The sequence below is a fragment of the Schistocerca serialis genome, chromosome 2, assembly GCF_023864345.2.
Source record: "Schistocerca serialis cubense isolate TAMUIC-IGC-003099 chromosome 2, iqSchSeri2.2, whole genome shotgun sequence".
Lineage (NCBI taxonomy): Eukaryota > Metazoa > Arthropoda > Insecta > Orthoptera > Acrididae > Schistocerca > Schistocerca serialis.
The window spans coordinates 527,318,562-527,343,689 of record NC_064639.1 but is presented as its reverse complement, the minus strand read 5'-3'; the positions used below and the strand labels follow the sequence as shown (position 1 = coordinate 527,343,689).

At 44.8% G+C, this 25,128-nt stretch overlaps 1 protein-coding gene across 1 annotated transcript in view; it reads right to left on the bottom strand.

Moving 5' to 3' along the window:
* The window catches only part of LOC126456174 (uncharacterized), a 104,120-nt gene that overhangs the window by 13,571 nt on the left and 65,421 nt on the right, over positions 1 to 25,128 (bottom strand). The window lies entirely within an intron of this gene.

Here is a 25,128-nt window from a genome sequence, read left to right as displayed (position 1 = left end):
CATCTGGTCAATACTACCACGAAACTTTTGTGTGAGACATGTTCGGTGAACATATCATTCAGTCTGCATTACCAGCAGCATCGCTTCTTCAACAGCTAAACGTAGCAAAGAAGACGATTTGAATCACGTACACAAGGTGTATAATAAGTCAATAAAGCAAGAGCCGACAAGTACGAGAACTACCGCACAATCAGCTTAACAGCTCATACATCAGCTCATACATCCAAGTTGAATAAGAATAATACACAGAAGAATGGAAAACTAAGGATCTGTTACATAACTAAGGATCTGTTACATAATAATCAGTTTGGCTTTAAGAAAGGTAAAGACACTAGAGGGGTAGTTCTGACGTTGTGGTTGATAATGGAAGCAAGACAAGTTCATAGCATTTGTAGGCCTGTAAAAAGTGGTCGTTAATGTAAAATGGTGCAAGATGTTCGAGATTCTGAGAAAAATAGGGATTGCCATAGGGAAATAGGGTATATTTAATATGCACAAGAACTAAGAGGGAACAATAATTCTGGAAAACCAGGTACGAAGTGATCCGATTAAAAAGCTTGTAAGACAGGGATGTAGTCTTTCACACCTGCTGTTCAACCTAAACATCGAAGAAGCATTGATGGAAATAAAAGAATGATTCGAGAGTGAGATTAAAATTCAGGGTGAAAGGATGTCAATGATAAGCTTCGCTAATGACATTGCAATCCTCAGTGAAAGTGAAGAAGATTTGCAAGATCTGTTGCATGGAATGAACGGTCTAATGAGTACAGAACATGAACAGAGACGAAAACGAAGACACGCGAAAGTACTCAGAAACAGCAGAATGAGACAAGTAGAAACTTAACATCAAATTTAGGAATCGTAAGATACACGAACTTATGTAATTCTGCTACCTAGGTACCAAAATAAACTATGAGGGACGAGGAAAGAGGACATAAAAAGCAGACTAGCACTGGCGAAAAGGTCATTTCTGGTCAGTCGGCCGGTGTGGCCGAGCGGTTCTAGGCGCTTCAATCTGGAACTGCGCGACCGCTACTGTCGCAGGTTCGAATCCTGCCTCGGGCATGGATGTGTGTGATGTCCTTAGGTTAGTTAGGTTTAAGTAGTTCTAAGGGACTGATGACCTCAGATGTTAAGTCCCATAGTGCTCAGAGCCATTTGAACCATTTCTGGTCAAAAGAAGTTCACTAGAATCACACACAGGCCTTAATTTGAAGAAGCAGTTTCTGAGAATGCTCGTTTCGACAACAGCATTGTATGTTAGCGAAACATGGACTGTAGGAAAACCCGAACACAAGAGAGTCGAAGTATTTGAGATCTGGTGCTACAGAAAAATGTAGAACATTAGGTGGACTGATAAGGTAATGAATGCGGTGGCTGTGTGCAGTTTCTCCGCAGTTACCGTTATACGTCCTGTATAGGCTATATCTGAGACGAACTTGTGATTTTACGCAAATGCGTGTGATGCCACACGTCCATTTGCTTTCCCGGTATTAAATATACATTTGAGGTACGTCGTATCCATGAATACGCGGTGAACTCCAGTTTGTACTGTAAAGTCTGCCAGATGATGACGATATGGCGATACTAATCATAGCAGAATAAAGTATCATTTAATAGCATCTTCCGGTGATACAGTACAAGCTGAATCACATCATGAAGACGACTGGTACAAATATATAAACATGGGCAGCATGTGCTGTGGATCGTTTACTACAAAGGAAAACTACATCAACAGCAATGAACTTGTTTGAAGGAGATCGCCGCAGACACGAAGAGGCCAAGGGGCAAGCAAGAAAGCTCGGTCAATAGTGTTAGAACCCCGTACTCCAACCATTCAATACGACTTGCCTGAGCGCATTTTTTGTGCCAGCATTGGTCTATTCAGTTATAGAAACACATCCATAAGCTGAGTTGAAATATTCACTCTATGCAGGAAGAAGTATTCCGAATCGAGTTGCAGCCGACAATGATGGTGGTACGGTACACAAAAAAAGTGTATTATTTCTAGAAGCTTCCTCTGGTTTCACTCGTCTACTCATTCGTTTTGTACTCTGCAGTAAATTTATGTCCTTAATTGTACACTAGTGGAAAATAAAACAAAAATTCTTACTTCGCACGCTTTTTCTTTTAGTCATCAGTCTTCTGACTGGTTTGATGCGGCCCGCTATGAATTCCTCTCCTCTGCTACCTTTACGTCTCAGAGTAGCTCTTGCAACCTACGTCCTCAACTATTTGCTGAATGTATTCCAATCTCTGTCTTCCCCTGCAGTTTTTACACTCTACAGCTCCCTGTATTACCATGGAAGTCAGTCCCTCATGTCTTAACAGATGTCCTATCATCCTGTCCCTTCTTCTTGTCAGTATTTTCCATGTATTCCTTTCCTCGCCCTGCGACCGTCGTCGTCGGCTGCAACTCGATTCCAGATATGTATAACTTCTTCCTGCATAGAGTGAACATTAAACTCAGCTTATGATGTGTTTTCTATGACTGAACAGACCAACGCTGGCACAAAAAATTGCGCGCATGCGAGTCGCATTGAATGGTTGGAGGGGTGCGGTGTTCTGAGACTATTTACGGAGCTTTCTTGCTTGTCACTTGGCCTCTTCATGTCTGCGGCGTTCTCCTTCAAACAATTTCATTGCTGTTGATGTAGTTTTCCTCTGTATTAAACGGTCCACAGCACATGCTGCCCATGTTTATATATTTATACCAGTCGTCTTCATGATGTGATTAAGCTTGTACTATATCACCGAAAGATGCTATTAAACAATACTTTACTCTGCTATGTTTAGTATTGCCTTATCGTCATCATCTGGCAGACTTTACAGTGCAAACTGGAGTTCACCACGTGTACATGGATACGACGTATCTCAGATATATATTTAATACCGGGGAAGCAAATGGGCCTCCAGTATCGCACGACATTAGCATAATATCACAAGTCTGTCTCAGATATATACCGGACGTAGACGATAACTGTTCATAGCGTACCACAGTAGTGTAGGGGAAGTCGAGACAAACAATTTTGTAAGTGACACTGGTGGCCTATAAACCCAAAAAACTATCTCAAACTAGCCTACAAATGTCATCTAAACTACAGCACATGTGCGCCATACGAGGAAAAGCAAAAGATTTTTCACGGTGTTACGCAAAAAGTAATTGCGTTTCCAGTTCGAACTAAACCCTCACAAGCACAGTCACCTCATAGTAAGAAGGCCGACGAAGCAAAACTGTTTAATGGTTGATTTTACGCTGTTAAAATCCACGAAAGTGTGAAGTAACATTTGCATGAACGCCAGTTACGCTCTACAACTTGTTTGCTTCTAAGTCAGTGGCATAAGAAGGCGAGAAGATATTAAAAAGTCACGCGTGGTGCCCAAGTGCTGTAGCGTAGGTGGCTTTTATATCAGTTTGGGGCTGTTTACCGGCTTGATAGAACGTGAGTGTTTTATCAAATTGTTTGTCTCGACTTCCCCTATATTACTGTGGTACGTTGTACACAGTTATCGTTTACGCTCTGCACACTTTCCACACTGTGAAACATACAGAACGCAACAAATATAAGTGCAGATATTTTCCTGTGTGACACTTTAAGATATACACATCAGTGTGATCGTTGTTTTTTCTCTGTGACGAAGTCTTCCCATGAAAACGTCACAAACTTTACGACCTAATGTTTTCCGCATGGTTGTAGCAGGTTCAAATGGCTCTGAGCACTATGGGACTTAACATCTATGGTCATCAGTCCCCTAGAACTTAGAACTACTTAAACCTAACTAACCTAAGGACATCACACACATCCATGCCCGAGGCAGGATTCGAACCTGTGACCGTAGCAGTCGCGCGGCTCCGGACTGAGCGCCTAGAACCGCTAGACCACCGCGGCCGGCGGTTGTAGCAGCACCATAAGTGAACTACGCCTGTCAGTACAGACTAACCGTTTGATGTCCACGTACCCACTCTTCAACAACCTGACCTGCAGCGCAGTGGATGATAATCATTAATGGTTTGCTCTTGCCACATGTACTTGGAGGTACAAACCAACCTGAAAACATACTACTCTTAATGACTATAATGCTTGGTCTACAAGTGACGTAAATACTTGGGGATGTTGTTTAATACAGCACCTTCAATCACCAGCAGAAATATTTACACTTGTACCCGTCACATTCTGTATATTTGGGGTACATAGTAACCACCGACATATGGTTCGTGCCAGTTTAAGCTTATCTTTCATATAATATACTGAAGCTGTCTAGCACGAGTTAAAGTACTAAGGTAATATAAGCTTCATTTCTACACTAAGATTGGGTACAAAATTTTATGAAAACTATGTTTTAATTAAAAACATATTAGGATTTTCCGTTGTTGTATTTTATGCTCTTATAGTTGTGGTGTAAAGTAATTTCTAGTCCCATAAATTTTAAAAAATTCAGTAGTCCAGTTGAATTGTTGCCAATATAGCTATAGAGTGAATCGAATAGCGATAAAATGAATAGAATATATATTCCATTCATCTAGAAATATAACCTTACGTTAAACGTCTAGCACAAAAATCAAGCATCGAAGTTATAAACTGTATATTTCTGAGGCAGCGTAACTCATAGTGCTAGAAATGCGCAGAGTATATTCATCCATTATTTGAGAATGAAAGCAGTTAGTGTCTTGCCAATTTTTTAAAAGCATTTCGGAACTTTTCCTCGCTGATACATCCCCCCTCCCTCCCTTCCCCCCCCCCCACACACACACACACAAAATAATGAAACGAAAAAAAATGAAAGAAAAAAAAACGCTTACTACATTCTAGCTATTCGTGTAATAAAATCTCTGTGCCAGATATGACGTTTTAATTTATTGGTATTCGCAATACATTTTGCGGACACTATCCACATATACCGCTGAATGTACCCGCAAAATTATATGATTGTAAGAGAGACTGTGTAGGAGTTATGACCTCATAAACATTGAGATGCGTGTGAAACTAGGTGTTTCATCATACATTCGAGTCTTTAACGAACGGAGGGGGGGGGGGGGGGGAGAGGGGGGGGGGAGAATGGTTCTGCGGTACTTCTTCTACATACTTTACACGCGATTTTTCCTTTAAAGAAGGAAGTTCCTAAAATTTTTGTGTAGCTTGTTCCTCAGCACTCAGCACACATGTACTTCGGATAGTCCCGCCAACTCTCTGAATCACAACAGTTACAGTTTTTTTCAATTTACGTAACCACTGGCACGAAAAGTCACCTCGCCTACTACGAAAACCGGTCATCTTTTTAACGTTTCGTCATCATGCACATTTCCTATCATATTTGCAAACTCGACACGTTTGAACCGGTTAGTCTCTTCGATTTCACAACGAGGTCAAATTATGTATGCATGCAGTCGCAACCTGTTTCGCATACCATCATGAACGGTTGATTTTGGAATATCAAGTTGCAAACCGCATCGAATGACATATGTCTTCCGGGTTCAAATGCACGACTGGCGAATACGCTCGACGTTTTATCCAGCGGTGTATGCTCGTCCGGTTGCTCGATTGTTTTCGTTACTACTGGCCGCCTTTAACTTACACGGACTCTCCTCATAGGCGTGATCAAAATTTCGGGCAACTACAACAGATCAGCATCGCTTCTGTGTTAATAATAATATTTACTTCTTCGTTCTACGAGATCATTATGGGGCAAAAGGTCAGGTATTTTCGCATATAATCGTGTTTTGGTTCCGTAACAAGACGTACACTGATCAGCCAGGGCAATTATTATCACCGACCTATATAATAAACTCGTCCAGGCGGTAGCAGCGTCACCTGCCGAGGAATAACTGCTAGTCACACACACGCACGGTGCGTGCAGTATCAATGAACCTGCTGTACGTGTCTTGAATGGGGAAGGCACGCGATCTATCTGTGTTTGACTGAGTGCAGACTGCAATGGCCCGGAGGTTCGGCGCGAGCATTTCGGAAACTGCACGACTTGTCGGGTGATCGAGGAGTGCAGTGGTGAGTGTCTCCAACACGTGGCGGAACCAAGGTGAATCCGCGACCAGACGTCGTAGGCTGGCCAGACTGGCAAAAAAGGACAGTCGGCGAACTGTGGCGGAATTAACAGCAGACTTTAATGCTAGGCAGAGTGCAAGTGCGTCTGAACCCCACTGCACCGAACACTCCTAGCGATGGGTCTCTGCAGCCGACTACCCGTGCATGTGCCAATGTTACACCACGACATCGGCATCTACGACTGAAAAGGCCACATGACCCGCACTGGACGTTGGCGCGGCGGCAGAGGGTTGCATGGTCTGATGAATCCCGATACCCTCCATCATGCCGACGGGAGGGGGCGAATCCGTCGTTTTCCAAGGGAACAGCTCCTTGACGCCTGTACAGCCGGATGGAGACGGCTCAGTTATCCTCTGGGGATCTTTCTCATGGCATTCAGGGGCCCAGTGGAGCTCGTTCAAGGCACCATGACGCCAAGGAGTACCTTACACTGGTTGCAGACAAGTAGGCCCCTTCATGACGATCATGTTTCCTGACGGCAGTGGCGTTTTTCAGCAAAATAGTGCGCCATGTCACAAGGCCAGGAATGCATTGGAGTGGTTCGAGGAACACCGCGACGAGTTCCAATTGATGTGCTGGCCCCACAATTCGCCAGATCTTAACACAGGAATACAGTAATATAATCACTTAGAAATGAAATCAAGCGGAAGTGTGGGTAAGCTGAAACCAAATTATTGCACTGGAATGTGAAAAAGGCGAAATGGTCATTAGAAGGACAAGCTCAGAATATAGAAATTCAAAATACTTTTCGGTGAAATTAAAAGTGACCTCTCAGTCTCCAGGAACGCGTCTTATCACTAGACAACCATATCCGACTAACTTCCGTCGTACTAGAGGTAGCCAAATAATAATTAAAAAAACCTGAATGTCATAAAGCAGAGTTCAAGAAAAATTCTGGAACAAACAGGAGGGACTGGTTTGGAATAAATCTAACAAATAATTGAGGATGCTGGTTGAGGTGCTCTGAGACAGTAGAGAAAATCATGGTGATCCGTCAAGCCAGTCATAAGAGTGATGAACGTATCCCCGTCTCCTCCCAAATACAGAAAGAGACACTTGGCGCCGCGATATTTCTTGTGTGTGCGAAGATCGCAATTTTAAGTAAATAAAAACCTCCTGTCGACATAAATCTGAATATGTTTCTTGGAGATGCATAAAGACAAATTACTATATTTATCGACTAAGGACTTACCACGTTGCTCCAGGCTGTTATTATTTTCGAAAAATCTGTACGGAAATTGCTCCCTATTTGTTTATTCTACGGTTTGTTTAATTGCTTATGTTAATCTCGTGTACTACATATTAAACATGGAACACGGAAAACTTACGGTATGTTTAACGCACAATTTTCATTTATTTTCGACTCTACAGAAATTAAATGAAGGAATGCAAATGGAGAACATAAATACACCCACATATAAATGTTGCTTCATAAATTATCATTTCATTTCTGTAAATGGCAGTTTTTTAATACATACTATTATTTTTATTGATGTTCGCCGGTCATCATCCATTCAGACAGCCTCCGATACATGATATTCTACAAATTACAATCAGAAAATTTTCTTTTACAAGTAAAAGACATATCTAATGAGACTCACGCATGCTCATTTTAAGCACGTGTTGAAATAATGAATGTTATAAATATTTTAAGTTACTTCGTTATTTTTGCAGTCGATAAAGTGTTGAGTATATGTTTATGTAAGGACGCATAATTTGTTGCAATCAGCGTCTTCATCCGTGCGGATAGTTCCTGACCAAACAGCACAAAAAACTGCAATGTATTGGTTGTGCCCTGGTACTACAGAGCTGACAAAAGTTTGAACTGCTGGGATATTCACGTCCTCTCTACCACTAATATCATAGGTAAGCGCAGTTATGAGAGCGAGGAGTGAACGCGTAGGGCGCCAAAAGTGTTAAAATTCCATACAGAAAAATAGAAAAGGGATAATGAATAGAATCGAATGGGTATTTTTCATCCCCAGCGACGTTATTACAGATGGCGTGCAATCTCGAAATGAAGTAGGATGGGAAATGGACCAACCCAGCATTTCCTTTAGTTGATTTAGAGAAACTATGGAAACTCCAAATCTCTTTTAACTACGTAAATCACGCAATAAAAATAAGGAACAGCTAATAATGTTAGATACGTCGAAGTTTCATGGAGCGCAGCCATTCAATATTCTTACATGATTCAGTAGTATCTAACCGAATTTATGTTAAAATAGAAACAGTTTGCACGATGATCGATCAAACCATCTAAAAGTAGATGAAAGCAAATGGTTACTTCACAGCTGGATTCGAAGCTAGTCGTTTCGTTTGAGGGAACATGGAAAACGGCTGTAAGCTGCTAATCCATGTAATGTGAGAACTATGATAGCAAGGTTTTCTTAGTCTGCAGCTACAAAAAATAATTAAATATTCCAGATGTGCACGTCGGACCATTCTCTAAAGTCGTACAAGGAGTTATCAGAAGTTCCCATAAATCCGTAACACAATTATCAGAGCGATTTCATGAGTCGCCAACCGTATTACACCATATTAACGTGACTCTAAAAATTAGGACCACTAACATATACTTACTACACATACTCTAGACCGTATAGATGAAAATACTGGTTTTCTTGCATTTTTTTCTAGTGACGCTCTATTTTTTCAGCTTACTGAATGGATTAGCTGTCGATTCTTCTTGAGCAGTTTGTGTGCCCGCAAGTAGATGTTCCACACCACAACATGAACCTGCAGCTGAATGATGTTCCTCTAGAAACTGAACGTGAGGTGTCCGCTACAGAATGAAACACTTAACAATCCTGAATCGGAAGTGAGAAGCCTGGTCTCCGGTCGCTATGCTCTCCAGCCGTTATAGTGCTGCAATTTTATTTTATCCTTTGGATACGTGCAGGACTGATACTTTACGTCACAAATTAATCAAATATACACTCGCAATAAAGGGTGAAGAACACAAGACGCTGTTCTTGTTTATAATTCAACTAGCTGAGTACATGGCATCGCCCGGATATGTAGTTATTCCAGTCTTTTATTAGTCCATCTTCTTCTCCCCCTCTATATCCAGCTCCTCCTCCTCCCTCTTTCACCATCTCCTCTTCCCCCTCCACCTGCCCCCTCTCCAGACTTCTCCTCCTCCTCCTCTCTGTCCATCTCTTTCTCCTCCCCACTTTGTCCATATACTCCTCCTTCCTCCTCTCTCCGTCCATATCCTCCTCCCCTCTATCTCTCTCTGCATCTCCTTCTCTCCCCCCTCACTTTCCATCTTCTACTCCCACCTCTCTCTGTCCCTCTCCTACTCCTCCCTTTCTCTATCCACCTTCTCCACCCCCCCCTTTCTGTCCAAACCTACTCTATTCTTTCTCTGTCCATCTCCTTCTCTCCTTTCTCTGCATCTGTTTCCTCCTCTTCGCTCTCTCTCTATCCATTTCCTCCTCTTTCCTTTCTCCATCTGTTCCTTTCCTGTCTGTCCATTTCCTCCTATCCCTGCATCTCCTCCTCACCCTCTATCACTTTAGGTGTTCGCTCCTTCTTCCCCCATCTCTCTCAATATTCTCCATCCCCCTCTCTGCGTCCATTTGCTACGCCCCTCTCTCTTTCTCTTCCTGCCCCCCTCACTCTGTCCATATCTTCCTACTCCTCCTCTCTCTCCATCTCCACCTCTTCCCTTTCTCTGTCCATCTCCTCCTCATCACCCCTCTCAGTCAATTTCCCCCCTCCCCTCCGTCTTTCCATCTTTTGCTTCCCTCTATCTGTGATCATCTCTTCCTATGTTGTCTCTGTCTATCTAGTCCTACCCTGTCTTCTCTCCGCATAAAATCTCTATGGCAACAGAAGATTACTGTTTCCCACCCCCATAGAATTTCTTTCTGGGCAGTAATTAGTATGTGTATCTAGTTTGGTTGAAATCGATGCAGAGGTTTAGTAGGAGCTTCTAACCCACAGCTTTGCCTGCGCACGCACATGTCACATACATTTCACATATATTTAAGATATTTCGGACACATTTGTTCACTTTGTTCACCTATATCTCTAGGGAATACGGGCCTGCAATTTCGTTGTCACGCATATCAATTTTATATCAGCTTAACTATGTGTCGTACAATGATATAATTTTGTAGGTAAATTCACAGCATATATAGATACTGTCTGCGAAATACGTTGCGAATGAATTAGCAGAAGAGAAGTAATAAATTTAAACGTTACGCATGATTCCGCAGTTTTTATCTCGCATCTCAGTATATAAAGTGATATCTCATGGTCTATGTGTCGTTCGATGATATAATTTTGTAGGTACGTTCAACAGCATATATGGATACTGTCTGCGAAAGTGTTGCGAATAGCGTTTTTAGCGAAAAATTTAAACGTCGTGCAAGATGCGGCAGTTTTTCACGCACCTTATGTTTATGGCCCCATATTCCCTGAACATTGTGCCGTACAATGATATAAGTCTGCGGATACATTCAGTGATTTATGTCAATACTGTCTGCAACATGTACCGCGAATACATTTAGTATGTGAGAAGAAATAAATTAAAACGTCATTCCGTATGTGGCAGTTTTACTGCATGGACACCGAGAATCTAGAAAGCAATAAACTTTTTTTCTCTGATAACTTTGTGGGTATTGTCAGCAAGTATAAGTTCGTTATGGTTTGAAACTGTGTGAATTTTGTCTCAAGTGTTCTCATTCTCATATGCTAGATGAATAATATCTGGTTATTCGTGAGTCATGCGCTACACTTCTTTTTCACCCTCACCTCTCTGATAGATACGTGGTTCTTATCGTAACACTGATTCTTCTAAGACAGTGAGCGTGTATCAAGTTTGACCGAAATCGATCCTGTGGTTTAGGCGGAAATGTGGAACGTACATACTCGTATATCCGTATGTACGTCCATTTTCATGATATGTACGGACTTGTTCTTCATATCTTTTCCACTTCCCACTCTTTGAATTTCTGAAGCGTGAGAGTTTGTATGCACACCACCAGAACCGAATAGATAACAGACAGAGACGATATTCATTGCCATCCAGCTTCTTTCTAAGCGTTTATGCGAGTAGAGAGCCGATAAACATCAACTACGCAGTTTACATTTCTTCGCTCCTTGAAACTTCTTCAGAAACGAAGACTGCACTAAAGAAGCAGTCACCGTTAAAGAAGATTTCCTCCTTGTTAGAAGTTCCGACCACGGCGCTTTTGCGTACCGAAATGAGAATAAATTTATGAATTGCCAAGTTGGAACTCACCGGAGCTGCCGAGGGGGAGCACTACGGATGGGGGATGGGGATGGGGTTGGGGTTGGGGTGCAGAGAATTTAGTTAAGAAGTTGGAAGCGCCGGCGTTAGCAGCAGCTGGTCCCAGAATTCCGTCGCGCTGTTCACAAAAGACGAGAGCGGGACGAAACACCGGCTGTGAAATGCAGCGGATCTGCTTTAAGCTGCTGCAAAAGCCCTGCCGTAATGAGCGAGAGACTGTCACTCGATTCCACTAATCTGTTTCGCACTGATCTGATTTTTCTTCCTCCGTATTATTCCACAATTCGATTGGGCATTCGAAAAACAATTTGGCACTTTACTGTCATTGAGAAGGTGGATATGTCAAAAAAATGAAAAAAACATTTTTCTGCACGAATAAAAATTTCTTTCCCACTTAATTGCTGTTGGCCATCGGCCTTGCCCCAGTGGTAACGCCGGTTGCCGTCGGCCTACCGAAGTTAAGCGCTGTCTGGCTTGTCTAGCATACGGGTGGGTACCTTCCGAACCTGCTGAGCGCTGTTGGCAATCGGGACCGGGGTGCACTCAGCGGCGGTGAAGCTAATTGAGGAGCTACTTGACTGAAAAGTAACGGCTCCGGTCACGAGAACCGACAACGGCCGGGAGAGCGTGTGCTGACCACATGCCCCTCCGTATCCACATCCAGTGACGCCTATCGGAAGGGGATGACACGGCGGTCGGTCGGTGCAGTTGGACTTTACAAAGCCTGATCGGACGCAGTTAGTTGTAATTTCTATTGAACCCAATGCGTGTTTTGTTTCCATTCCAAAGCTGTTTCACAGAGGAAGACCGCATTGCAATTCCTCCTCTAAATCCTCGCACGAACGAAAAAATGGCTGACATCGAAACAAGTGTCCAAGGAACAGAAAAGCAACTGAAATCACTCAACAGAGGAAAGTTCACTGGACCTGACGGGATACCAATTCGATTCTACACAGAGAACGAGAAAGAACTTGCCCCCCTTCTAACAGCCGGGTACCGCAAGTCTCGAGTCGCCGAGTAGATGCGCAAAACTATAGACCTATATCCCTGACGTCGATCTGTTGTAGAATTGTAGAACATGTTTTTTGATCGCGTTTCTGGAAACCCAGAATCTACTCTGTAGGAATCAACATGGATTCCGAAAACAGCGATCGTGTGAGACCCAACTCGCTTTATTTGTTCATGAGACCCAGAAAATATTAGATACAGGCTCCCAGGTAGATGCTATTTTCCTTGACTTCCGGAAGGCGTTCGATACAGTCGCCTGATAAATAAAGGAAGAGCCTACAGAATATCAGACCAGCTGTGTGGCTGGATTGAAGAGTTTTTAGCAAACAGAACACAGCATGTTGTTCTCAATGGAAAGACATCTGCAAACGTTAAAGTAACCTCTGGCGTGCCACAGGGGAGTGTTATGGGACCAATGCTTTTCAAAATATATATAAATCTAGTAGATAGTGTCGGAAGTTCCAAGCGGCTTTTCGCGGATGATGAGAAGTTGCAGCATTAGAAAATTGCAGCTAAATGCAGGAAGATCTGCAGCGGACAGGCACTTGGTGCAGGGAGTGGCAACTGACCCTTAACATAGACAAATGTAATGTATTGCAAATACATAGAAAGAAGGATCCTTTATTGTTTGATTATATGATAGCGGAACAAACAATGGTAACAGTTACTTCTATAAAATATCTGGGAGTATGCGTACGGAACGATTTGAAGTGGAATGATCATATAAAATTAATTGCTGGTAAGGCGGGTGCCAGGTTGAGATTCATTGGGAGAGTCCTTAGAAAATGTAGTCCATCAACAAAGGAGGTGGCTTACAAAACACTCGTTTGACCTATACTTGAGTATTGCACATCAGTGTGGGATCCGTACCAGGTCGGGTTGACAGAGCAGATGGAGAAGATCCAAAGAAGAGCGGTGCGTTTCGTCACAGGGTTGTTTGGTAAGCGTGATAGCGTTACGGAGATGTTTAGCAAACTGAAGTGGAAGACTCTGCAAGAGAGGCGCTCTGCATCGCGGTGTAGCTTGCTGCCCAGGTTTCGAGAGGGTGCGTTTCTGGATGAGGTATCGAATATATTGCTTCTCCCTACTTATACCTCCCGAGGAGATCACGAATGTAAAATTAGAGAGATTCGAGCCCTCACGGAGGCTTTCCGGCAGTCGTTCTTCTGGCGAACCATACGCGACTGGAACAGGAAAGGGAGGTAATGACAGTGGCACGTAAAGTACTCTCCGCCCCACACCGTTGGGTGGCTTGGGAGTATAAATGTAGATGTAGATGTACTGTAACTAGGGGTTCATGTTTCATCCACAGCCACGTAATGACGCTAGATTATGCTTTAAATAAGATCTTCGAATGTCAGTTGACGAGCGTTTTCGGTGTGGTGTTAGCAAATGTTGGACGCTTTGCTCACTCATAGTCATACTCAGAAAATTCAGAATAAATATATTATGTGGATTTTGCCAAGAGCAAAGCAGAATTTCTTGCTGTTCACTATCTATCCACACACATTTAGGTTACGCTGAACAGTCTTCAGTGGGTTGGCTCTGTGGCGAGACAGAACAGCAGATCTCGGACACACTGCCGACGCTATCTGAAGAAATGCGTGCGCAGCGCGCTATCTTTTCAGACAATACCCATCTTCTGCAGTACGGAGGTTGCGACAGAAGATCGAAAGCTAAGCAGGGAAGGCAGCTGAATTCAACAGCTGCGACAGAAGGAAAGTCAACACCACATGCACGGTATCGTGACAACGTGAGCTGTGTCCCGCCACCCAAGGAACTAAAACAGGGTAACGTGGGTCGGCGTGTGGCTGCGCTCCTGACCGCCATCAACGATGCTTCCTCGGAACTAGGGTATCATCCCCTGCTGCCAGAGAGCCAACAAACAATGGAAGAGGTAGATGCAACCACAACAAACTCTCCACAGCACCCAAAGAATCGGCAGGGTATGGAACGGAGGGGATGGGCGGCGCGGTGGTATAAAGCTTTTGTTTGTGCATTGTGGAATGTGAAAGACGAGAAATAGTTTTTTAAAATTATTATTATTAACAGTAATACAAGAAATAGTTTTGGTGATGGGAGGTAGTATTGTATAGTAAGTAATAGTATATAGCCCATAATTCGTGTAAGGATCAATACAGCCTGCGTTTAAATTTTAGGTAACAGACTACAATGGAATGAATAACTAAGTAAATAAATATTGTATTATAAAAAGTACGTAATGTGGAATTAAAGACGACGAAAGTTGGGATTATTGTCATCAGACACACAAAACCACGTCTACAAAGAGTATCCCTTAAGAGTACATTTGGATGTTCATGCTGCTACACGTTTTATGCAGCCCAAATGATATTTCATCTACAGCTGAGATGGGATTTTTACATTGTTGTATTTTCTGTGAAACTAAATCTTAGATCTCAAATCGAACTAAAGCTTTGTGAAACGTTTTCTCGGTATGTTAAATGCTATTTACCTTTTTATGTGTGTTTCTGAAGAAACAATTTTCAAAGTACACAGTGTTGGTAAATTCCAGTTACAAAGTTTCTTAGACTTGTAGAGGAGACTGATTACACATTTTTTTGCATATAAACCCACGACCGGAAACGTTACGTTTCCTCTCTACACACATTTCGATAGACGTATTTAATTCATCGACTTCTGTTGAAGCAAAGAGTACTTCGGATTTGCATGTTGTTGTGGTATGCAGCAGAGTAGACAAGAATTATTCCCGACTTCAGAAACACTTCGAAACAGCACCTCTACCCTACACCTTAGGGAACAGACGACTTCTCTCCCATGTCCACGATAGCCATCAGTTGTTCCCTCTTTGATTTTAGGAGCTGCAAACAGTTCCTCGAAATTTCTTTTAATATTTCGCCCTTTCAGCCAGTCAGCGTCAGGAGCAGAATTCATGCATTTCCATCGGCCAGTTCCTGCTACAATTTATTTATTTAGTTATTTATTTATCGCATGGCATTATTATAAATCACATAATGAACATAAACAAATAATAGTCAAAATATCCACGGGTGTGCTCCCGGTCTATAGTGTCCAAAGGGCACAATATTTCGGCGATCATACATGTCGCCATCATCAGGTGAACTGACGGACTGAGCTCCTGTGAACGTGCCGGCACGGAGAACCGTACGCTATGGCTGCTCAGAGGGAACTGGGTTCGGTCGCGGCGGCGGCCGATTTAAATACCCTCCGCCCGCGGCGCGCTCCCTCCGCCGTCCGCGCCCCGCGCCACGGTCGCGCGGTGGAACAGATTGCGACGGCGTCTGAGATGACGTCGGAGTGATGGCTCTGTCCGCCGTGGTCGTCACAACTATACGTTTGCTCGATTTACTCTTGATTAACCCGATCGCTGGTTCCCAAGCCTTGCTAAGATTATAGCCACAGTCACGGTTTATGAGATCGTCATTGGTGCGAATTTCGATGGCCTCTCTAACAACGCTGTCCCAGTATCTCGACGTCTGTACCAGAATCCTCGTGCGGTCATATTCCATGGCGTGATTTTCCGACAAACAATGTTCAGCGACCGCCGACTTGCTCGGATACATCAGGCGAGTGTGCCTCTGGTGTTCACGGCATCGATCCTCGACGGTACGCATCGTCTGACCAATACACGACTTGCCACATTGACACGGAATCTGGTACACGCCGGCCTTCCTCAAACCGAGGTCATCTTTGGCGCTCCCCACCAGTGCACGAGTTTTATTTGGAGGACAAAACACAGTTCCGACCCGGTGTTTCTTCAGAATGCGAGCGATTTTCCCCGAGAGTGCGCCTGTGTATGGAATAAATGCAGTGCCTACCTCCTCCCTCGTGACTTCATCCATCTCAAGAGGTTGTGCTGCAGTGGTTGGGCGGAGAGCACGTTGAATCTGCCACTCTGAGTACCCATTTTTCCGAAATACAGTTCTCAGATGTTCCAATTCCTGGGGTAGACTCTCTGCGTCGGAGATAGTGCGCGCCCTATGTACTAGAGTTTTAAGTACCCCATTCCTCTGTGAAGGGTGGTGGCAGCTGTCTGCGTGCAAATACAGATCAGTGTGCGTAGTCTTCCGATACACCCCATGACCTAGTGTGCCGTCAGCCCTTCTCTTGACCAAGACGTCAAGGAAAGGTAATTTACCCTCCGTTTCAGTCTCCATAGTGAATTTGATGTTGGGGTGTATGGAGTTTAGATGTGTGAGGAAGTCAAGGAGTTTATCCATACCATGTGGCCAGATGACGAACGTGTCGTCCACGTAACGGAAAAAGCAAGTAGGTTTCCATACGGATGACGACAGGGCTTCCTCCTCGAAGTTCTCCATGTACAAATTCGCTACCACCGGTGAGAGTGGGCTACCCATGGCGACTCCCTCCGTTTGTTCGTAGTATTCTCCATTAAAAAGAAAATACGTGGAAGTCAAGACATGCCTAAAAAGTTCAGTGGTCTTCTCGTCAAACTTCTGACTAATCAATTCTAGTGACTCTCGCAGGGGTACCCTCGTAAACAAGGAAACGACGTCAAAACTCACCATGATATCTGACTCATCCAACCTGAAGCTGTCAAGGCGTTTAACAAAATCCACGGAATTACGGATGTGATGAGGGCATTTACCCATATAAGGACTTAATATTCCCGTCAGGTATTTGGCCAGCAAATATGTAGGTGCCCTGATGTTGCTGACAATGGGGCGTAATGGTATCCCCTCTTTGTGAACCTTCGGGAGTCCATATAGTCTAGGCGGTACCGGACCTTGGGGTAACAATTTCTTAGCGTCACCCTCCGGTAAATCTGCGTCCTTGAGAAGCGCCCTCGTCTTGTTCTCCACCTTCTTTGTAGGGTCAACGCTGATCTTCCGGTAGGAATCGTCATTTAGCAGGCTCTGCATCTTATCAGTGTAGTCCTTATGGGACTCTAGTACATAGGGCGCGCACTATCTCTGACGCAGAGAGTCTACCCCAGGAATTGGAACATCTGAGAACTGTATTTCGGAAAAATGGATACTCAGAGTGGCAGATTCAACGTGCTCTCCGCCCAACCACTGCAGCACAACCTCTTGAGATGGATGAAGTCACGAGGGAGGAGGTAGGCACTGCATTTATTCCATACACAGGCGCACTCTCGGGGAAAATCGCTCGCATTCTGAAGAAACACCGGGTCGGAACTGTGTTTTGTCCTCCAAATAAAACTCGTGCACTGGTGGGGAGCGCCAAAGATGACCTCGGTTTGAGGAAGGCCGGCGTGTACCAGATTCCGTGTCAATGTGGCAAGTCGTATATTGGTCAGACGATGCGTACCGTCGAGGATCGATGCCGTGAACACCAGAGGCACACTCGCCTGATGTATCCGAGCAAGTCGGCGGTCGCTGAACATTGTTTGTCGGAAAATCACGCCATGGAATATGACCGCACGAGGATTCTGGTACAGACGTCGAGATACTGGGACAGCGTTGTTAGAGAGGCCATCGAAATTCGCACCAATGACGATCTCATAAACCGTGACTGTGGCTATAATCTTAGCAAGGCTTGGGAACCAGCGATCGGGTTAATCAAGAGTAAATCGAGCAAACGTATAGTTGTGACGACCACGGCGGACAGAGCCATCACTCCGACGTCATCTCAGACGCCGTCGCAATCTGTTCCACCGCGCGACCGTGGCGCGGGGCGCGGACGGCGGAGGGAGCGCGCCGCGGGCGGAGGGTATTTAAATCGGCCGCCGCCGCGACCGAACCCAGTTCCCTCTGAGCAGCCATAGCGTACGGTTCTCCGTGCCGGCACGTTCACAGGAGCTCAGTCCGTCAGTTCACCTGATGATGGCGACATGTATGATCGCCGAAATATTGTGCCCTTTGGACACTATAGACCGGCAGCACACCCGTGGATATTTTGACTATCAAATACACCGGGAGAAACTCAAGAATCACATAAACAAATAATAACATTCATAAAGAATCTAGGTTACAAATATACTTATTGAACCATCAGTCGTATTCAGGAAGTATTTAGAGTGCCACGCGTAGGTTCTTAATGGACATACTGCACTACACGCTGGACTGTCTGCCTTTCTGCTCCGCTGTCACACTCCGGAGGTATGTGAACCATGTTACATGTTCGACTATTTTTTTATCATATCTGAGGCGCTTCCAAAGATATTCGCTGCGACGTGCAGAATATAATCGCTGGCGTACGGTTCGAAAGATGAAAAAGATCAGTCTGTTTTGGAGAGTGGTCTCTGGTCAGCGACGTCGAGTTCCGCTGGAAGCGCGAGAGAAGTGTGTGGAGTGGGCCTGCAGTCGAAGCGGACGGGACGAGACAGTGTGTGGACTCCGTGCGGGTGTCGACAGCGGGTCCGTGGTGTGTCAAGCAGGGCGCACGGTTCGAGGGTCTTCATCGCAGACGAAGATAACCGCACGTGAATGTCGACTACGTTGGGCATAAATACGGTATACCGACTTTTGGAACTTTCGAGGCATTGCGACCACCTGAAGAGCGGGTTCTGGGTTATAGTCCAACTACAGGAAATGGGCGTGTTGAAAAGCGCGGTAGAACTGCGTTACTTCTGTTAGAAACGTGACGGGATGTTGAGAAACTTGTTGATCAAATGATTCTTGGAAAAATGTGTTTTAAGGAACTAGAGTGATCATTTGCACAACTTTCAATGAGGTACGGCGAGCTGACTCGAAATTTCCGGTGTAATAATAGAGGCACCTTGTTTATGTTGAGGCCAGACAGTCGTGTCATGAGTACGTTTGAGAAGCTGATCGGTCAAAGGCACAGGTAAATGTAAGTAATTATTTGTTTGTTCAGATAGAAGATAGAGGTAGTTAGCTGTGTGTAAGTGTAAATTCGTTCAAAGGGCAACTACACTCCTGGAAATGGAAAAAAGAACACATTGACACCGGTGTGTCAGACCCACCATACTTGCTCCGGACACTGCGAGAGGGCTGTACCAGCAATGATCACACGCACGGCACAGCGGACACACCAGGAACCGCGGTGTTGGCCGTCGAATGGCGCTAGCTGCGCAGCATTTGTGCACCGCCGCCGTCAGTGTCAGCCAGTTTGCCGTGGCATACGGAGCTCCATCGCAGTCTTTAACACTGGTAGCATGCCGCGACAGCGTGGACGTGAACCGTATGTGCAGTTGACGGACTTTGAGCGAGGGCGTATAGTGGGCATGCGGGAGGCTGGGTGGACGTACCGCCGAATTGCTCAACACGTGGGGCGTGAGGTCTCCACAGTACATCGATGTTGTCGCCAGTGGTCGGCGGAAGGTGCACGTGCCCGTCGACCTGGGACCGGACCGCAGCGACGCACGGATGCACGCCAAGACCGTAGGATCCTACGCAGTGCCGTAGGGGACCGCACCGCCACTTCCCAGCAAATTAGGGACACTGTTGCTCCTGGGGTATCGGCGAGGACCATTCGCAACCGTCTCCATGAAGCTGGGCTACGGTCCCGCACACCGTTAGGCCGTCTTCCGCTCACGCCCCAACATCGTGCAGCCCGCCTCCAGTGGTGTCGCGACAGGCGTGAATGGAGGGACGAATGGAGACGTGTCGTCTTCAGCGATGAGAGTCGCTTCTGCCTTGGTGCCAATGATGGTCGTATGCGTGTTTGGCGCCGTGCAGGTGAGCGCCACAATCAGGACTGCATACGACCGAGGCACACAGGGCCAACACCCGGCATCATGGTGTGGGGAGCGATCTCCTACACTGGCCGTACACCACTGGTGATCGTCGAGGGGACACTGAATAGTGCACGGTACATCCAAACCGTCATCGAACCCATCGTTCTACCATTCCTAGACCGGCAAGGGAACTTGCTGTTCCAACAGGACAATGCACGTCCGCATGTATCCCGTGCCACCCAACGTGCTCTAGAAGGTGTAAGTCAACTAACCTGGCCAGCAAGATCTCCGGATCTGTCCCCCATTGAGCATGTTTGGGACTGGATGAAGCGTCGTCTCACGCGGTCTGCACGTCCAGCACGAACGCTGGTCCAACTGAGGAGCCAGGTGGAAATGGCATGGCAAGCCGTTCCACAGGACTACATCCAGCACCTCTACGATCGTCTCCATGGGAGAATAGCAGCCTGCATTGCTGCGAAAGGTGGATATACACTGTACTACTGCCGACATTGTGCATGCTCTGTTGCCTGTGTCTATGTGCCTGTGGTTCTGTCAGTGTGATCATGTGATGTATCTGACCCCAGGAATGTGTCAATAAAGTTTCCCCTTCCTGCGACAATGAATTCACGGTGTTCTTATTTCAATTTCCAGGAGTGTATTTATACTGAAAGCTATCTAATTTCCGTCAAATTATAATTTGCAAGTTTAAAAAATTTTATATGATTTTAAAAACGTAAAATTCTTTTGCAATTTTAAAATGTTGAAAATTTCGAGCACACAAGGTGGTAACGGGCATTTAATAGATAATGGCTTTAATTGATAGCGGAAGGTTTCACACTTGTGTCTGTTGAAGATTTTAAACGTCTTAAACTTAATTTAAATTTTGGTGGTCAAAGAAGTTAAATATTATATATGCCATTCGACAGTTCACATATAATTGATAATTCGAGTAAAATCGAATAATTTTCTTAAAGTACACCTATGAAATATTAACTTAAATTGTAATTATCAACTACCTTGGTAGAGTACGGTGTGACTGTTCAGCTATCGTTGTTTTTGTGTGTTGGGCTGCTGAGTGTTAACAAAATGTCGAAGTTCCTTTTCACTTTCAGTATATCAATCTTCCGCTCCACCCCCCTTCAAAGCCGTGTCTGTCTACCTGGTTCAGTGTATTTAGTTTCCATCTATACAGTGGGTCCGCAAATCTGCCACGGTTGCTTCTAATTCGATTTAGAACTGAGTCTTGAAATTTTTGCGACGTAGAGAGTATTCCATGATGTTTCGGGATTGCAGCCGGATTACATCGACTTCTTGGCTTGATATTTCGGCTGAGGACCATTCACCCATCTTCAGGTGAGTGTTTTGCACTGGAGACTGCTAGTTCACATCGCTAACTTTATACCAAAAATTGGTGCGGAGATGCATGCGCAAATTATTAATTTTGACATCCGAATTTTAATTCTGCGAGTGCGTATTCGAACAGATAGCGCGCATGTAGTATCATCATTACGCATGCGGCTGCGCGCTAGTAGATGGAGCAATATTCGAAGAGGGCCCGAAAGTCGACAGAGCTGCCTTTGCGCGTGCCTCCCCGCCTCAATTTCTGGGTTAAAGTTAGCAATGTGAACTAGCAATCTCCAGCACAAAACACCTGATGTGGCTGAATGATTGTCAGCCAAAATACTCGTATCGTGGCAAAAAGTGGACGTAATCCCGCTGCTATCCCGGAACTTCATGGAATACGTTTTAGAACTACCCAGAATTTTCTTGGGAGGTCAAAACCAGTTGGTTTTTCATAGAAACATCGGAATTTCTTAAGATCCGCAGTTCATCTTCCCAGGCTTTCTTCCAGTACTGCACTCTATCAAAGTTTTATTTTCTAAGCATGTACAGGTAGCTCCCTCTAATGACAGTTTCTAGAGAGGAGTCGTTTAATACTTACATAATCAGAGAACGAACGAAAAGGAAATTGTTGATTGTTTTGAATTGTTCTACATTATCTAAGAAGTAGCTGTCTTTGCAGTTGTGATGAAGATATATGACTTATGACTAGTAGCCACAAGGTGGGAGTACTGTTAATCATGCCGGAAATCATTCTCATTGCTTGATTTAGTTCGATGTCTGTTTTCTTGTTGTGCGGGCTGTTAAACCAGATGGGACAACCGTGTTCTGCTACTGAATAAATCTAGGGTCGAAGTTGTTGTTCGTAACGTAGCCATAGTAGGCCGAACTCACCCCCCCCCCCCTCCCCTGTATTATCGTTTTTGTTCGTGTCGCAGGCGTATGACTGACTGGCCCGACCGCCACACATTTATATTACTATAATTACGTGAGTATTACCTTCCATTATGGTTTATAAACCCCATAGATCTTGTATGCCAGTAGCTCCTCCTCTAGTTCGCAGTTGGTAGCACCTGAAGAGGAAGCTTTAGGCTTCGAAACCAATCGTCCAATAAATAAGAAAGTACTGACAATTGAAGCGGACTTTTTATTCTATTAACCAGGTGTAAAGATAACAGGCCACTAGGTTGTTATCTTCAGGTTGGTCAAAGCTGTCTTCTGCACTGTACTGGATTCAGGCTTTGACGTACCCAACAGACAAGGGCGAAGCCCACCGATGCGGCCCGGAAAGGATATCTTACATAATAACAGGTGGGAGGAAGGCAATGGTATACAGGGTGTCCGAAAAGACTTTCCCTGATTACATAAATTGATAACTCAGGCTAGAAGTAAGATACAAATTTGAAACTTGTGTCGAATTGTTTACAACTATCTAAGTTTTTTTCTGTTTTAGGTTCGCAAAAAATGGCTCTGAGCACTATGGGACTTAACTTCTGAGGTCATCAGTCGCCTAGAACTTAGAACTACTTAAACCTAACTAACCTAAGGACATCACACACATCCATGCCCGAGGCAGGATTCGAACCTGCGACCGTAGCGGTCGCTCGCTTCCAGACTGTAGTGCCTAGAACCGCACGGCCACTCCGGCCGGCTTTAGGTTCGCAGTATCTATGTAGTGGATGAGGTGCAGTGCCCAAGAAGCCATGTTAACCACTCAGGAGAAGGCACAGTGTGTCCTGTGGTACCATGAGACACGATCACCAGCCACAGTGCAGAGACACTTCCTGACAACATTTGGAAGGAATCCACCTGATGTCAAGAGCATTAAACCCTGGTATGAGAAGTTCAAGAACACAGGATCGGTTGCTGACCTTCCGAGGTCTGGTCGACCAAGAATCTCAGCAGACAGGGTGGAAGCTGTTAGGCAGTCTTTTCTGCAAAGTCTGAAGAAATCGGTGCGCAGGGCCTCACGTGAATTACAGATGCCAAAAAGCACTCTCCATGACATTTTACACAAACGTTTATTGTTTCGTGCATACAAAGTGCAAATCGTTCAGGCCTTGTTACCCAATGACGGTACATGTCGATATGACTTTGTGGTCGAAATGCTATCACGTATTGAGGACGATGGTGGTTATCTCAGACGAATTGCCTTTTCCGACGAAGCGACCTTTCTCGTCAGTGGAGTAGTGAATCGGCATAATGTGCGCATTTGGGGTTCACAAACCCCTGGCGAGGTCATGGAGTGCACCAGAGGCAGTCCAAAGGTGAATGCTTGTTGCGCGCTATTGCACGATCAAATTATCGGGCCACTCTTCTTCGCTGAGGCTACCATCACAGCTGCAGTGTATCTGGCTATGTTTTAACTGTATGCTGTTCCTCAGCTGCTTCAGTATCACCCCGATGTCTTGTTTCAGCAAGATGGTGCACGGCCTCATTGGGGTTTGGACGTCCGTGCCTATCTCGATATGACCTTTGAAACGTCCCCTTCGAAAAATTTATAAATTACTGTGATGATAAACCTCTTACATCATTTTATTTTCAAACAGCTGAGCAGAACTGAACGTACTCAGACATTTCGCTCTTTACCTATTCTGATCAACACTAAACTGACACACAATATTTTTAGCGCAACGCAATCCGACTTTCAATAATCCCTACGAAAGAATGGCCCTGACTAACATTAAACTATATCTTTCACAAATCACTTACCTCACAAAAATCTTCGTTACTTGAACTACTGCAATACAGCGAGCGCCAATACTGCCAGCTAAATAAAAGATTCTAACTACTGAAGGCACTAACTACTGATAGGCATAGTTAGCAAATGAAAGATTTTGATAGAGAACAAACAATGTAATTACCTTAAGAGTGTTCAAAAGTCATAATATATATACATATCAGTTCATGACATCCAGTCTTACAAATTTACTGTCTCTAATGGACACACGTCCAGATCATCCGCTCTCAAAACTGCGCCATTTCTCTCCCCACATCCACCACTGCTGGCGGCTCACCTCCAACTGCGCAACGCTACGCGCTGTTAACATCCAGCTGCCCAACACTACAATAGCAAACAACAATGCAAACCAGCCACAGACTGCACACAGCACAGCCAGTGATATTCAAACAGAGCGCTACGTGGCGCGACCAATCAAAAAAAAAATCTAAACAGCCTACTTACACCTTTCCTGGGCAATGGATTGGTCGTGATGGGCCAACTGTTTGGCATCCATGCTCTCCTGACATAACCCCATTAGACTTCTTTTTATAGCGTTATGTCAAGGACGAGGTCTACCAAACACGTGTACCAGATCTTGAAACCCTGCGGCAACAGATAACCACAGTTGTGGAATCGATCCCTCCAGTGATGTTGGCTAATGTGTGGACGGAAATTGAATATCGCCTAGGTGTGCCACGTGCTACCAAGGGTGGTCGTGTGGAAGTTTACTGATGTGTGAAAAAAACTTCGATAGTTGTATCTTACTTCTAGCCTGAGTTATCAATTTATGTAATCAGGGAAAGACTTTTCAGATACCTTGTATAACAGAAACTTGATTCCGTTTGAGGAGACAAGGCTAATCGCTAATCTGGTAAGTGCATATTCCAGAACGCACCCCATTCTCAAATAATTATACAAACATGACACGAATAAGAGGCGTGTTGTGTACATAGTTCCGCGTAGTCAGCTCGTACACAACTTTCCCACTAGAACGCGCCCCGCTAAGCGCAACAGCGCAGGCGCAGCGCTAGTCCATCTTCGCACTACGAGATGGCGAGATTGCTGCTAACGTAGAACCCTTTCTCCTCGCGGATCACACTCGTGCAGTGAT